This window comes from Hoplias malabaricus, chromosome 12 (assembly GCF_029633855.1).
Source record: "Hoplias malabaricus isolate fHopMal1 chromosome 12, fHopMal1.hap1, whole genome shotgun sequence".
Lineage (NCBI taxonomy): Eukaryota > Metazoa > Chordata > Actinopteri > Characiformes > Erythrinidae > Hoplias > Hoplias malabaricus.
Genome location: NC_089811.1, coordinates 22,867,341 through 22,882,755, shown reverse-complemented (window position 1 = coordinate 22,882,755; position 15,415 = coordinate 22,867,341). Strand labels below are relative to the sequence as shown.

Here is a 15,415-nt window from a genome sequence, read left to right as displayed (position 1 = left end):
GTACAATCCAGTGGATCTTCTCAAACTATTCGTGTGACATGTCATGTCCGACCTTACCCCAACTCGGATTGTCAAGTCATCTGACTGAGGTGAAGTGCTAGCAACCTCTCCCTATAGTCAGCAACGTGCCTATCCATGTGATGTAAAATCACAATAGGTAGAAGACAACGTCTTCAGGAGCAAACACCTTCTTTGCATGTTTCATGTTATCCATGTATTTACTCATGTGTTTTTACTTTTGTTATTATTTGATGTAATCAATTATCCATATATTCATTTGTATTTACTCATGAGAAAACGCAGTTGTATATGCCATTCTTGTTTATTAGGAACAGGGATAGTTAAGCTTGCTAAATATTTACATATACATTACTCCCAGATAGACTCTGTATTGTAAGGTAGTCAATATTAGGATGTAATTTGGCCTATTGGTTATTGGCTGAGTAGCCCCAAAGACTGTTAAAGGGTGTGAAGACAGGGCTATAAGGCCTGAGCAGTCATGAAATGCCCAAATAATGGGAGAAAGGAGGACCTGAAAATTCAGCATTATGGACCTATTACCCAAAGGAGGGTTGGTGCTTGATTGATGAGCATGGTCTATGTATATAAGCTGTGCCAGCCTCCAGTTTTGACTGACTCTTAATGTCACCTAGGACAGTTTGTCCCAGGACAGTCGACATTTCTAAAAGTTGTTATAGCCATCCGTGCTGGGACGTGTTTTATTAAGGGTACCTGCCTAGTATTCTATCATACAATAGTATGAACTGTCTGGGAAGGAATGATGGTATGTTTTGGTATGTTTAATTTTTTTAATTTTTATTTTTTATGGTATGTTTTATTTAGTTTATTTTTAGTCCAATACTCTGCATTATTCAGACATATATCCAGCTATTATACACAGTATATACTAACAACTATATAAATGCATATATGCAAATTTATTTACACTTATAAAAAGATGCAGGGGTTCACGACTAGTAGTCGTGAAAGGGGGGAATGATGGTGAATTCACTTATTCATAGATCAGGCATGGGACATTTCCCCAGAGGCAAAAATATACAGACATGTGACTGTAATAAACAAATAGTATAGAAAACATGTGACTGTAGTGATCAAATAATATAAAGACATGAGAATTATTTTGGGCAAATGAGTTTTGTGGCAGAGGATATTAGAATGGTCAAAGGGATACTTGAGTTAAAACTCAGGCCTGAATTCTGTGGGAAAAAAGGAGAATGGTAGCATGAGATTGTCTGGTACAGTGTGAAATACAACTTCCTTAGAAGGCAAGGATACTTTTTAACTGGGCTCCTATGATATACTGCATCCTTGAGGAGATAAGGGTACCATTTTGTATCCTATGAAATGCAACCTAATAGGAGGGGCGAGATGACCTCACCCCAAAAAAAGTGTATGTAAACTGTGGTTTTGTGTGTGTCTTTGTGAGTGAGTCTGCAGGAGGCTTCTGAGACTGCTCCCCAATGCTTTAAGAAAATAAAGAGCCTGCTGATCTTCCAAGAAGTCGTCTTCGTCTTTCAAGTATTTTTAAAAGAACTAGAAACTTTTATTAGAACTTATTCTTTCAAGTATTATAGTTAGATTAGATAAAAGATTAATACGTCATGAGAACGACAGTGGCTTGTCTGGGAAATTGATTACAGGTAAGAGAGTGATTTCTGCTGTAAATGAGAAGGTGGTATGTTTAAATTTAAACCAATCAATAATTTTGTTTAGATATCAATTTCATGCATTGCCTATTTTAAGGATATGACAATACTGTATAGAAAATTGGGAAAATTGGATCATTCTAGCACGTTATATGATGTGTGGTATGGCTAAATGCCTAATAGTTCTGTATAGGAAAACATGGACTCTTGCAGCTTTTAAAGACCAGTAGCGGTCTTATAGGGACCCTGAACCCAGGTAGGGAGCATGTGATCCCCAGGGGAAGATAAAAGGGAGCACACCCAGGAGAGTTCACTTCCACTTTGTTTAAACGACGGGACGGCGGGAATTGTCTGGTGCGTTGCAACCGCTACTAGGGGGACTTGGTCTGTGTACGTGTGCTGGTGCCTGGAGCCAATCGCTTGAGAACTAGAGAAGCGCAGGTAGCTGAATCAACGGTCGGAGGGCGTTCGTGTTGCTTGACTGCCGCCTACTGAGACATTTTGTGTCAACAGAACGTTGGTATATCAATCATATTGACAACAGCAGTGTCTTTTTACTCGGAGTGGGGCTGCAGCCAGAAGTGCTGCGGGCCACTGTTTTTCTGTCCCCTGTCTATTGTGTTTTTTTTACATGCGTGGACATTGTATTAGCTGAGCCACTTGTTACCATTTTATAAATTAAAAGGTTTTATTAATACTGTTTTGGGGTTTAGGCCTTAATGCCGCTAGCTTCTTGTTGTTTTTAGTTTTCTTTCTTTGTTTTGTGGTCAAGGGGTGGGTCACCCCAGGTGCTCTGGTTGTGCTTTCTTTGGAGGTGGTTTATTGTGGTGCTGTCATCTTGCTTTTGATGACCGTGGTTTGATATTGGTTTTGCTTGGTAGTGTTATTGACTGCATGACTAGTGTGCAAATCAAAGGGCTCTGTGGGTTGGGCACTTCCTTGGCCACATATTCTGTTGGTCTGTGATATGTTACTTGGTGTCTATATATATCAGCTTTAACCCCATACAGCCTTTTAAGAGTATCTACAGTATTAAGTGTTTTTTTCCTTAGTGCATTTTTTTTAATTAACTGAAATAAAATTTGTATTGATACTTGGCATCCTGAGTGATACACGTGTGTTATTGTCTGGCCCTCACATTCATTCGGTTGAGTGGCCTAGCAAGGGGTCCCCTTTCCCATAATATAGGGGTGGCGTAGTCGATGTATTGAATACCGTGGTTGTGCACAGTGTTAGCCTTGGGGGTTCCGGGGTGTGGTGCCCCACCATCACATAGCCTGGAGCCGACCCCGGCACAGATGTTTGGAATATGCAGTTTATCAAGAATAGCCCCGTTTCCCCCGTTGGATAAATGAATATGAGAAAAGGGTGGAGACGGTGTTGAGGTGGGAGCAAGTTTTTTAAAACAGGAGGCTCATTGGGTTTGATAATGGCCGAACACGAATATGGGGATCAGCAGGAATGACCCAGCGCGGAGGAGTGAGCTGACGTAGTGAAGCAGTCGAGTCGAAATCTGTCTCCTGAACTAAATGAAGCGAGTTTGTCCAACGCGGAAATGACATGAATTTGCGGGGTATATATAGGGCTGGAGTTTGGGCGTGGTCCTACTCCCAAAATTATGTAATTACATAACTTCAAATATATATATATATATATATATTTGAAGTTATGTAATTACATAATTTTGGGATATATATATATACATATATATATATATATATATATATATATATATATATATATATATATATATATATATATATATATATATATATATATATATGTGTGTGTGTGTGTGTGCACGTGTGAGAGAGGATAAACTTTCATAACATATGTGTCAGGAATCGTGGGACGGACTGACGGAGGCGGACGCACATGCTAAAACACAGTGAACTTTAATTTACAAAAAGAATAACAAAACAGAGAGCTAACAGAGACTTGGACAAAAAGGAGCTAAGTGAACTAAACTAGGACACAGTTAAACAGACGAAACCTAAACACAGAGTACTAAACAGACTAAACATAAACATGGAGTGCTAAACAGTGTTAATGGTACATAAAGACTAGAGAACTAAACAAAGTCATAAACAGAGTATTAAACAGTGGACTAAACAGAGAAAAAACCTAAAAGAGGATCAACAGAGACAGAAAGACTTGGGGGCAACAAGACAATGGAAAATGAAACAAGTAATAGCAGAGACAGACAGAGTAGAAGGCTAAACAACATGACCTAGGGATTGAAACGCAAAACAACATAACTAGGAAGTGAAACGAGAACATGACACGACGGAGACAAACAGACTGGACTGAGCGACATAAAGCAACACAACATGACTTAGGGAAGGAAACAACAAGACTGTGAATTGGAACGAATGACCGACAAGAGGACGTGAGACAAGGGGACTTAAATACATAACACAGACAAGACACACCTGAAACAGATAACAAGGAGGATGGACAAGAAGGCGGGACATGGGCGGAGACATGGACAATAGCAAACAGATCCATGTGCTGAGAGAGCACATGGCAGGGAAAGCAGACATGACAGGACAGGTCATGACAATATGGAGAATTTCTCATTATCTGTTTTATTCATCTTTACCAGGGGTACCAGTAATTGTGTAGGGAACTGTACATACATTTAAACTAATATTTTGCTACTTCATAATACCTTGCCTTAAGATCAAATAAATATTTATTTATTAATATAATTTCAACACTTTTCAATCTTTTGAAAAGGGTTGCATGTTTGAAATAATGTGCTAACACCATTTCCAAATAGGTTGAGACAATGTGAAAAATTTAAATAAAACTGTATTTAATGATATGCAAATAATTTAAATCCAATACCTAACACAGTACAAATGCAATATTTTATGTGTTTAAACTAAAGGAGTTTAATGTTGCTCCCCAACTTGTATATATCATTCAGTTTTAACAGATGCATAGTTCCAACTTTCCTGGAAATGGGTTTATGTCTTTTGTGCAATTTAATTGAAACTTTGACTAATAATCAGAATAGAACTAATAGTCATGGTGTTTGGAATTAAAACAGACAAATTTGAAACATGGGCATAAAGAACAGTTATTTCCTCTGAGGTAAATTAGTTTAATCATAATAGAGAATGACATCACAGTTGGCAGACTCTCTAACCTACTCTCTCCAAAAATAACCCTTTAAAATCCCAGCTCAGCTGTTTCAGATCTACAACTTTGCATTTAACATACACTTGCTTTTCATTAATTCAGACAGGGTTAGATTTCAGTTTAATATGTGCATTTTATGAAAAATTTTTGCACTGCAGTGTGTGCCTATTCAGGGATCTCTGGTGGCTGCTCCACTGTCCTTTGACAGTGTTTCTCTCGCACTGATGCACTGTTATGATCAGCTAAAGATGCTTAAAGTGTGCTCAGGTATGCTCTGCAAAGCACAGAATTTAATCTCATATTAATCACTAATAATAATGTAGTTATAATATATTAATATAATAATAAAATATATATTATTATTATTATTATTATTATGTCCACTGTAAAGAGAATTTTTTAATCAATTTATTTTTATTTTTTTATTTAATAATCTGTTGAGTTACTTTTGCAAATGTGTGAGTGTGAAGATTCAGGATGTTTTTGAAGAGTGTCACAGGCAGCACACAGCACACTGTTTTATTTTCCCAGCTCAGTTGGTCACTAAAACAAAGAAAGAATGGAGAGCTGTGGAAGAAAGTTGTGTTAGTATTATTTCATAACAGAGGAACATTTAAGTTTTGCATCAGGTGTCTTTTTTGGATGATGACTCTACAAGTAGATTAGCTAACATTATTGGCATGTGATTTGAGGTACATTATTTTGTATTATGTATAATTTGTTTTAACTTTGGATTTTTTATTTATTTGAAGGACTGGCGCCCCCTTCAGGGTGTATTCCCGCATTGTGTCCAATGATTCCAGGTAGGCTCTGGACCCACCACGACCCTGAATTGGATAAGCGGTTACAGATAATGAATGAATGTATGAATGAATTTATTTTTTTTATTATTATTTTGGGGTGGGGGTGTGTGGAGGGGTTGATTAAACTTGAAATGGGGTTTTTCCAATACAGATACATTTTTGGATCCTAAAGATTTAGATCTGAATTCTGTAATCCAGTCTACCCTTTAAACAGGATTAAATGCTACATCTAGGTTTTTCAAATCTTTAATCAGAAATCTTGGATATTTTGATACCAAATCTAAGGATGACTTTAACCCCACATTGTGAGGAGGATTCAAGCTGTACTGACAGTGTTGAGGACACACTTTGTACAGAAATAATTTAAAAATAAACCCATGTGCTCTAGAAGTGATTTAAAACTCTGCACTCATTATTTAAACATTATATAAATGTACACTGTAAAAATAGTTTAGGCAAAAAAGGCAAACATTTTCACATCATTTGTCAGCCATTTATAAAAAAAATCAGTTCAGCAAAATTATCTAATTCAAGCTAAAATATCACTTGTCCTGCAGAAGGCCGCATTGTTGTTTTAAAAGCTCAGAAAATCCAGATCCGGAATCTCTCATTCAGTTATATCTGGATAATTTTTTTCCAGTCTGAAACTGTGGGATTTGCAGGGGCTGGTTTTTCAAAACTTTTAATCTTGATCCAAATTGTTTGGATAATTAAATCCACTTTTTTCTTATCCAGGATCAAAATGATCTCAGAGATTTTGCCCCAGTTTTTCAAAAAATTTTCAGACTGGATTAAGCTGGTCTATATATCTCAGGATAGGGATTTCTAGATCTGGATTTTCTGTGATTTAATGCTCCTCAGTGTTGCCATCTGCTGGACGAATAATTGTAGCATTTTTTTGCTAATGAAAAGTAAAATGATTAAATCAAGCATTTTAATAGAGCACATTGTTCCATTTATTCTCCATCTCCACAGTTTTTATTTATATTTTATCCTATGTTAAATCCTGTTATTTGTCATCAAAACTATCCAAGGTTTCTGCTGGAAGTTTTGAAAAAACCAATTGTAGCATTTAATCCTGATTAATGATTGGATTACAAACTCCAGATCCAAATTTTCAGGATAAAAAAAACCTTTAATCTGTTTGTAAAAACCCATTTTTCAAGTTTAATCCAATTTGATTGTTTTAATCTTGTCGGATACCTTTTGAATCGACCGGCATCTGGTGAGGCCTCAAACATCTGATTCCTAATCCGATCCCCTTTCCTAGTGAGTAATGATTGCTCAAATAGAGTCAGAAATACCCTGACTTAATGCACAATGGAAGCTCATAAAAAAAGAACAGTCTATAAAGTTGCCACACTTCGTACAATAACTTGTTAGTTGTTCTTTATTTATTTTTCTAATAAAAGACTGTTCATTGCTGTCTTTCAAAAGAAACTAAATAAAAAAGGAAAAATATAGAGCTTTGCTATTGTTAATTTATGTTAATTTATTACACTTCTGACCATGAAATCTCCTGCTCCTTTATCTTGTCTCTCTTTTTCTTTTTTGACCTTGTGACTGGTAGAAACATAGAACATAGTACACTTTTTTTCACCTATTTTCAGTTTCAGCTTTATTTGACATACACCAGAAATTCCTCCGCCTGCTCGTCCAAAGATTCTCTTTATAAAATCAAGAGTACTAAGAAGGGGTTTAGTCCCTTTGCTTCAGTAACTGTTTAGTTTTTCTGAGAAGGATTTATAAAAGATGTTGGAAAATTCCTTTAAGTATTTGTTATAAGTGAGTCACAAGAGCATCATTAAGGTCAGGTGCTGATTTTGAACTTTTAAATCTGGACCACAAATTGAAATGACTTCCCAAATTATCCAAATGGTACTAGATGGTGTTCTATTACTTCAGAGAATACATTTCTACTGCCCCACAATGCTGACATTTTGCACTGGGTTCCTGTGTGGATGCTCCTGAGTCTCCTGATCTCATAACAGTGCTTCTCTCTAGAAATCTAATTTGTTTCTTCATCCGAAGGTGTCTGGATAGTTTGGATGTTAGTATCTTAATACCTTTTTACTAAACCTTTAATGTTTTATAGGAACTGTAATTTACTAAATGAGAATGTAAATAATATTTAGTCAAAGAATATCTACTGACTAAATATCTCATCCAAGTTTAAATAATGTAATAAAAGCACCAGCTCTTCAGTGATGAATCTCCTCCAAAGGGTAAATTTTATACTCCATTAATTTTAGGTCTGGTTAATGTCAAACTTGCTGTCTGCTCAGGCTTTACTCCGAGGCAGGGAGTCATGTCTGAATCCAGTGTATAAAATACTGCCTGCTGATGTACAGATTTGGACAGATATAAAATTAGCTTGTAGTCTAAAGTTACTTCGTTGCAGCTTTAATTGGCTACACGTGGAGTAAATATGGGACCTCAGCTCACAGAGAGGTCTTCTGCAGGTTATTACATGTTTCTGGAAGATCCACAGTGTAGCACTGGTCCAGTGTGAAGGTAGGAGTTATTAACTTCTTTACTGGAATGAATAGAAACATGCTGAAACTGAAAGAAGTAAACAGACAGCAATAAATAGTAATGTGTTTCATAGCAGTGAATCCTGTTGCTTAAAACCTTAAAATGCTTTTCACAACAGTTATTTTCTACTACCACAAAAATATGTGAAAAATGAGGCTTATATAATTAAAAATAATTACTTTTTTGCCACTAATTACCTGGTATTCTCTGATCAAAGTTGTTTTGTAGCTAATTCTGAGCATTCCCTTTTTATTTGCTACCTTTTTTTATTAGTGAAATTGTAGGAGTGAAAGATTGCGGCAGTGGCTTAAGTCACACAATGTAAAAGGTGAAAAAGATAATCCCGGTGCAATAAACTAAATCCTAAATTTATAGATAATGTTTTGCCTCATCAGTAAGGCTGTAAATGTTGAATGTACAATACCATAAAAATTAGGAATATTTTCTTATTTACTTTACTAGTTTCAAACGTTGGGTTTTTTCATGTCAATGACAAAAAATGTGAACTACATTATCACAGCATAAATATATAATATATTTATAACATATACTTTGCTGTACAAAGTTTCCTTAATTAACATCTAGCTTTCCTGTTCTTTTAGAACTGTGTTATTGCAGGATTTTGGGTGAAAACAAATCCTGCACCCAGCCATGGACTTTGGTTTACATATTTATTTCCTGAACATGATGGTTGGTAATTTTAGTAGGAAGTTGTAGTTAGCAATGATCAGCATTCAAAATTCTGCGATCAGGGCATTGGGGTCAATATTTAAAGTTTGTCTCCATGTAGAGTCCACTCATATTGCTCATGCTTCTCCAGTTTTAGTGCTGTCATTGCTGCCTGAGTGTGAAAATGTAAGAAAAAATGAAAATATTCTTTGTTATTGTCTGTGGGAAAATACTGTATTAAGGACATTGCAGGCAAAAATTACACGTCGGTCCAAGAATATTAGCATTCACACAGAATGGACACAAAGATTTCCAGGTTACTGTGCATGTGTTAAACAGGCTGTGCAATTTTAAATGAACAGATTGTTTTTTCTGCTTATAATGTTAGCTCCACAACTACTAACTAGAACAGACTCGCACTGCTCCACTGACAGTACAGCTGCCAAACATGCCAGTAGCGGAGTAACGTGGCTTCCATAGTGCATAGCGGAGATATGTAGTTTTCTAGAATAAGGCTTAAAATTTCATGTTGATGGGCCTATATTTTGCATTTTTAAATGTCATCTTACGTATCTTGATTCTATTTGTCAGAGCAGTGATATATAATTTTTTTTATTATATGGCTGATGTACATTTAATTGATATGTTTATAAGCATTAGAAAATCCTAGCCAGTATGGCTCTGTTACCAGGCAGGCCCTGGATGCACCGCGACCCTGAACTGGATCATTGGTTACAGACAATGTATGAATGGATTTGTTACTTAAAACTATGAGATACTCAATGCAACTTGTGCCTGCATTTTACCTTAAAATAAGGCTAATGTATTCAATTTTTAGATGGATGTGCTTGAAATCGCCAATCCTGAAAACAGTGATGACAGTGACTTTGAAATCATCACTGTTGATGAAATTAAAGCGACCCTAGCCAATGAAGATCTGCCTTCGGCTGTCAGGAAGATTCAGGATTATTTTGAACAGCAAGACCATGTGGAACTGAACATTGGTGTAACTGGAGAGTCTGGCTCTGGGAAATCCTCTTTTGTCAATGCTTTCAGGGGACTGGGAGATGAAGATAAGGGCTCTGCACCAACTGGTGTTGTAGAGACCACATATGGTTCCTACACCTTACTCGCATCCAAAATATCAGAATGTCAAACTGTGGGATCTTCCTGGCATTGGAACACCCAACTTCAAAGCTGATGAATATCTTAAACAGGTTGAGTTTAAACGCTATGATTTTTTCATCATCATCGCATCAGATCGCTTCAGGGAATGTCACGCTCAACTGGCAGCTGAAATAGACAAAATGGAAAAGAAGTTCTACTTTGTTCGCTCTAAGATTGACTGCAACATTTCTGCTGAGAAAAGAAAGAAGACGTTCAATGAGCACAAGATACTGGATGACATTCGGAAAGACTGCCATAAAGGTTTTTTTTATCAGCAATTAACATGTTACATTAAACTTAAAACTTAAAATAAGACAAATACAAACTCAATTTTCAAAAAAACATTAATTGCTACCCTGTGCAAATTGTAAAAAAACAAAATCCATTGATGTGCAAATCATTAAATCTGTTTATTAAATGGTAAACAGTGCAATGAAGACATTTTAAATTGAGAAAGGTTGTTTTTGAAAACATATTGAATTTGATGTCAGCAACATGCCAAGGGTGTGTTCTTGCCTTGTGTCCAGTGATTCCAATTAGGCTCTGGACCCATTGCGACCCTGAACTGGTCACAGACATTACAGATGTTCAAAAAGAATGTACATTTGAAATTTTCCAGACCACAGGACATTTTTCCACTTTGCTTCGGTCTATCTTATAAATGAACTTGGCGCCAGAGAAGGTGGAGATCATGTTTATATATGGTTTCTTCTTTCATGGAGTTTTAACATGCATGGGGATGAACTGTGTTCATGGATGATGGTTTTCTGAAGTGGTTTCCACTGCATAATCTTGTCTGTTTGTAAATCTGTGCCCTCTGAGGGCTGGAAGACCACAGCCAGCTAATGGGTGCTTAGCATCTTGTCTCTTGAGTATAGAGATTTCTCTGGAACTTTTAAAGATACTATGAAATGTAGATGAAGAAGTCCCCAAGATCTTTACTATTTTAAGTTGAGAAACATTATTATTGATTTGTAGTGTAGTGGAAATAGTATGCACACGTTGCGGTGGCATTAGCACTACATAGCGGAGTCAATGATAATGAATTATTATTTTATTAATAATTAATTATTTAATTCATTTTGCTAAGCTCCATGTTTGGGAGCAATTAACTAAAATGTCCTTACCTGTCTTAATTTTAGCTTAGACAAGTAGGTCATCTTCACATATTATACAGCAGAATTAGCTAGAATGAACTATTATTAATGAATTATGCTCATTATGCTCATAACTAGAAGTTATAATTCCATACAAGAAAGATGCACACACAAACAAATAACAAAGGATTGGTTTTATCACACAACTGGTTTATTAATTGTAATATCAAATAATGAATATGTATTAGACATTCATATAATGAAATGCATTACAGCGATATATGAGGGAACAGGGAGATTAATATATGAGGGAATTTCTCTATGATAATTGTTACCCTAAGTTCTAAGAAAGCCTATTGTTTATCCCAGCAAACTTTCAGTAGCAACCCATGAGCCATGAGAGACATGAGACCATGTGACCTTACGTATCCGGAGATGGACAGGGAGCATGTTGCTGACGGTGCCTTCCAGCACGACTTCCTGGAGAATTGCAGACGCGGGCCTTGTAGGTTGCAACCGCGGACGTTCCTTTTCTCCCGAGGCTTTCAGATGCAGCCGTCAGGGCTGGTGGCGTTCTGAAGGTCTCTGTGGGGATTCTTTGTCATCGTTGATCTGTCGCCTTGTGAGAAACAGTCTTGAAGTGAAGTGAAGAGTTGAACAGCGGAGAAAAAGGGGAAAAAGCCGAAGCATTTGGCGCCCCAGCTTTTTAACCAGAGTTTAGAAAACCTGCCCCGAATACCTGATTCGTCCTCAATGAGGGAAAATTGGAGCATTTCTTGCTCCTGATTGGCTGTTTCCTGTACCTTGGTAGTGGCATCACATAGAATTTATGACCCTTGACAAGACAAAGACTTGAAGACAATTCCTGACCATCCCAGAATTCTGAATCATGCTTTTGCACTATAAAAGATTATGTTAACACAAAGTAATATCATTCAGACAACCATGTTCTACATAATTATTAAGCAACTACACACATACTATGTGGCTACATTGGTTCTACATAAATTCATATAAACAAAAATGACTTTAAACACATGTAAATTAATCCCACCCATTTTGATTGTCCAAATGGAATTAATTTCAAACAGCTGTGCACATATGTAACTTCAAATTGTTTTAAACCAATGGGAATTATATTTTAATTAAAGTTAAACTGATCCTCAGGAGTGTCTCTCTGCATCCTGCCTTTGAGAAGAGTTCCATGATCCCCCAAGACCCGGTCATAAACTTTCCTTGAAAAGACCTATAGTGTCAGTTTTATGACTCTCTGATACAGACAGCCAGACACCAATTTGGGGCCAGTTCTTTCTGAAAAGCTTATCTTCAAATTCCAATCTTGCTTGGTGTGTCTCTGAAGCGAGCTAAAGTTTGGGTATATCAAATTCTCTCTGAAAGTCACCTGGTTTCAGGTACTTCTCTGGAACAGGAGCAGCTGGGTTCGCTGCCTTCACGGGAACAGGAGACCCTGCGGAGACGAGGTGTCACCTTTGAAGGCTATCCCAAATGGCAGTGAGTCTTGCCAGCTCCTCCTGGAGGTCAGGAGCAACTGCAGTGATGTCCACGGAGGCAGGGGGCCCTGCGATGATGTCCACGGGGCAGGGACTTGGGCTACTTGAGGGGCAGGTGCTGGAGGTGTTGAGGGTTCAAGATGTCCAATGGGCGCATTCATGAGGAAGTCCATGAAGTCCTTTGACCAAGGATCCTCATGAAATACACCCCTGTTAGCCTCACCTCTACTGCCCTGAGGTTCGAGGCTAACAGCACCAACCCTCAACGGCCCCCCAAAATCTTCCCCGGGCTTGAAGGGGCAGTCCTCTGGTGAGGGGGAGACTCCAGCACGCTGCTTCCGCCGACTCCGTTGTTTAGCCTCCACAACATACCCCACTGGAGTGCCAGGACCCGAACAGAACAGCACACCCTGCAAATGGATTCCTCGCTATGTCCATTATAAAGGTCTGGTGTTCTGTCACGGATGCGCAGGGAGGACGAAGGAGGCAGACGTAAACGCAAGGAGTTTTATTTAAACAAAGACAGAATCAAAATAAACACGGGTAGTATGTACAGATTAAATAAAGACAAAACTAAACTAAACATAGTTAAACTAGGGCAGACAGAGAAGAGCCAGGAACTGGGGTTGACACATGTAAAAAAAGACTGAGAAACATCCCAGTAAACATATAGCCGTTGATTCAACGTTGAAATAACGTAATGACTGCCGTCTAATCAACGTTCTCTTAAGGTTGAAAATGAAAGTTGAAAAGACGTCCAAACACAGACATTGAAAAGACGACTATTAGACGTATTTTGGACGTCCATTGACGTTATTAATTGGTCCCGAAATACATTACTTGTATAAAACCCATTTTGGACGTCCACTGACGTTATCGATTGGTCACCACTTGATAACTAACTTATTAAGATGGATTTTGGACGTCCATTGACGTTTAAAAAATGTCCTTGACGGACAGACTACATTTAAACCTATTTTGAACATCCAGGGACGTTCCTTGTTTACTGGGATACATCTACGCACACAACACCAGACAAAGGAGCACTCAAACTACAGGGGTATATCAGGAGAAGACAAATGAGGAACACCTGGAGACAATAATGAGACAGAGGCAGGACTAAGGTGGGACTAAGGCAGAGATAGGAACAACAACAAACAGAGCCGAGTGTTACATGAGCACATGGTGGGGAAAACAGACGAGACTGGGCCAGGATGTGACACAATAAATTTGAAGCTGTAGTTTTAAGGTAAAAATATTACCTAGTGTTGCTTTAGTTGCTTTTTATTTTTTTAAGCATTAAACAACTTTTTGAAAGATTTTGCTGGAATCAAATTTAAATGGGCATTTGTTGACATCAGATTAAAAAAAACATTTAAAAGGTTTCAATATCTGAAATTCTTTATTGTAGTATTTTCAATTATCTATAGGGTTTAAATGATTTGCACATCCTTACAGTCTGCTTTATTTCAGCTTTACTTTAGCAACCCACTATTTGTGGAAATGAGTTTATGAGATAAGTGTTTAATATGGCTCTATCTAGTTTCTTTGGGATTATAAGTTTCTATTTGACATTCTTGTAGCTTTGATGTAATTTTTTTTAAAGTAATTTGAATTATCTAGAAAACATGTTATGTTTCCAAAGTCTTGGATCTTGGTTCTTTGGAAGTAAATATCTATGCTTACAACAAATATAGAAACAAGGAATTTTGTGTTATAATGAGCTCAGTGTGTTCAGTGCTTTAAAATAAACATGTGTTTTCATTCTAGGGCTGGAAAAGATTGGAATTAACTCTCCTGTGGTTTTCCTGATCTCGTGATATGATCTTGCTTGCTATGATTTCAACTGTATTGAAGAGACCATGGAGGTGGAACTTTCTCAACTTTCCCTTTACCCTGGAAATCAATAGGAGGAAGACAAATGCTCTGAAGAAAGACATATGGAAGTTGGCTCTGCTGTCTGCTAGTGCTGCGGCCTTCCCCATCCCTATTGTAAATGCAGCTTTTTCACTCACTGTAGATGTGGCAATCCTTGTAAAAGAACTTATAAGGTACTACAATGCCTTCAGTCTTGATCCTGACTCCTTAGAAAAACTCTCTGAAAGAAAGGGAAGCCAGTGGAAGAGTTGAAAGCTGTACTGAAATCCCCTCTACACGCAGAAATAAACAAAGATCTGATCATTAAGTTGCTGGCTGGCAGCACTGTAGGTGTTGCAGAAGCAGCAGCAGAGTACTGGCTTGGTCTAATCCCAGGTCTTGGCTCTCTGGTAGCTGGTGTGTTGTCCTTTGCCACGGTGTATGGCACACTGAATAAGTGTCTAGGTGGGCTGGCTGAAGATGCTCAAAATGTGCTAATGGCTGCTCTGCAGACTCCAGTGTGAAAATGCAGGAAAGAAATAAAGAAAGCTATTATAGTTTTTGCTTTTTGGTGCATCTTTTTATTTTAGTGTTTGTTAATACACAGCGACATATAACCACATGAAATTGAAGGGCAAAAGCCAGATATAGAAGTTATATTACTACTACTGCACAAAGTTGCACCCAGTATTAAAGCAGAAATGTTTTAAAGCTGAATATGAATTTTACATTTCAGTGCAGTGCCATTTTTTTGCTTTACACATTAATTTGAAAGAAGGTGCTTAAAAAAATACCAAAGAAAAAAAAAAAAAAAAAGAATTGATTTGATGTTTGATAATAAAACAGCATTTAGTTTTCACCTATAAGAGAACACAGAACTGAACTTTGGTGGTAGATCATCTAGTATTTATCTTTAAAAAATGAATAAGAAAAACACTGACACAAGTGTGTTCGCCTACTGG

The 15,415-nt window shown here is 37.3% G+C and overlaps 1 pseudogene; it reads left to right on the top strand.

Annotated features, from left to right (window-relative positions):
* Window positions 1-1,997: 1,997 nt before the first annotated feature.
* Window positions 1,998-15,175, top strand: LOC136711027 (interferon-inducible GTPase 5-like; annotated as a pseudogene).
* The last annotated feature ends 240 nt before the right edge of the window (window positions 15,176-15,415 follow it).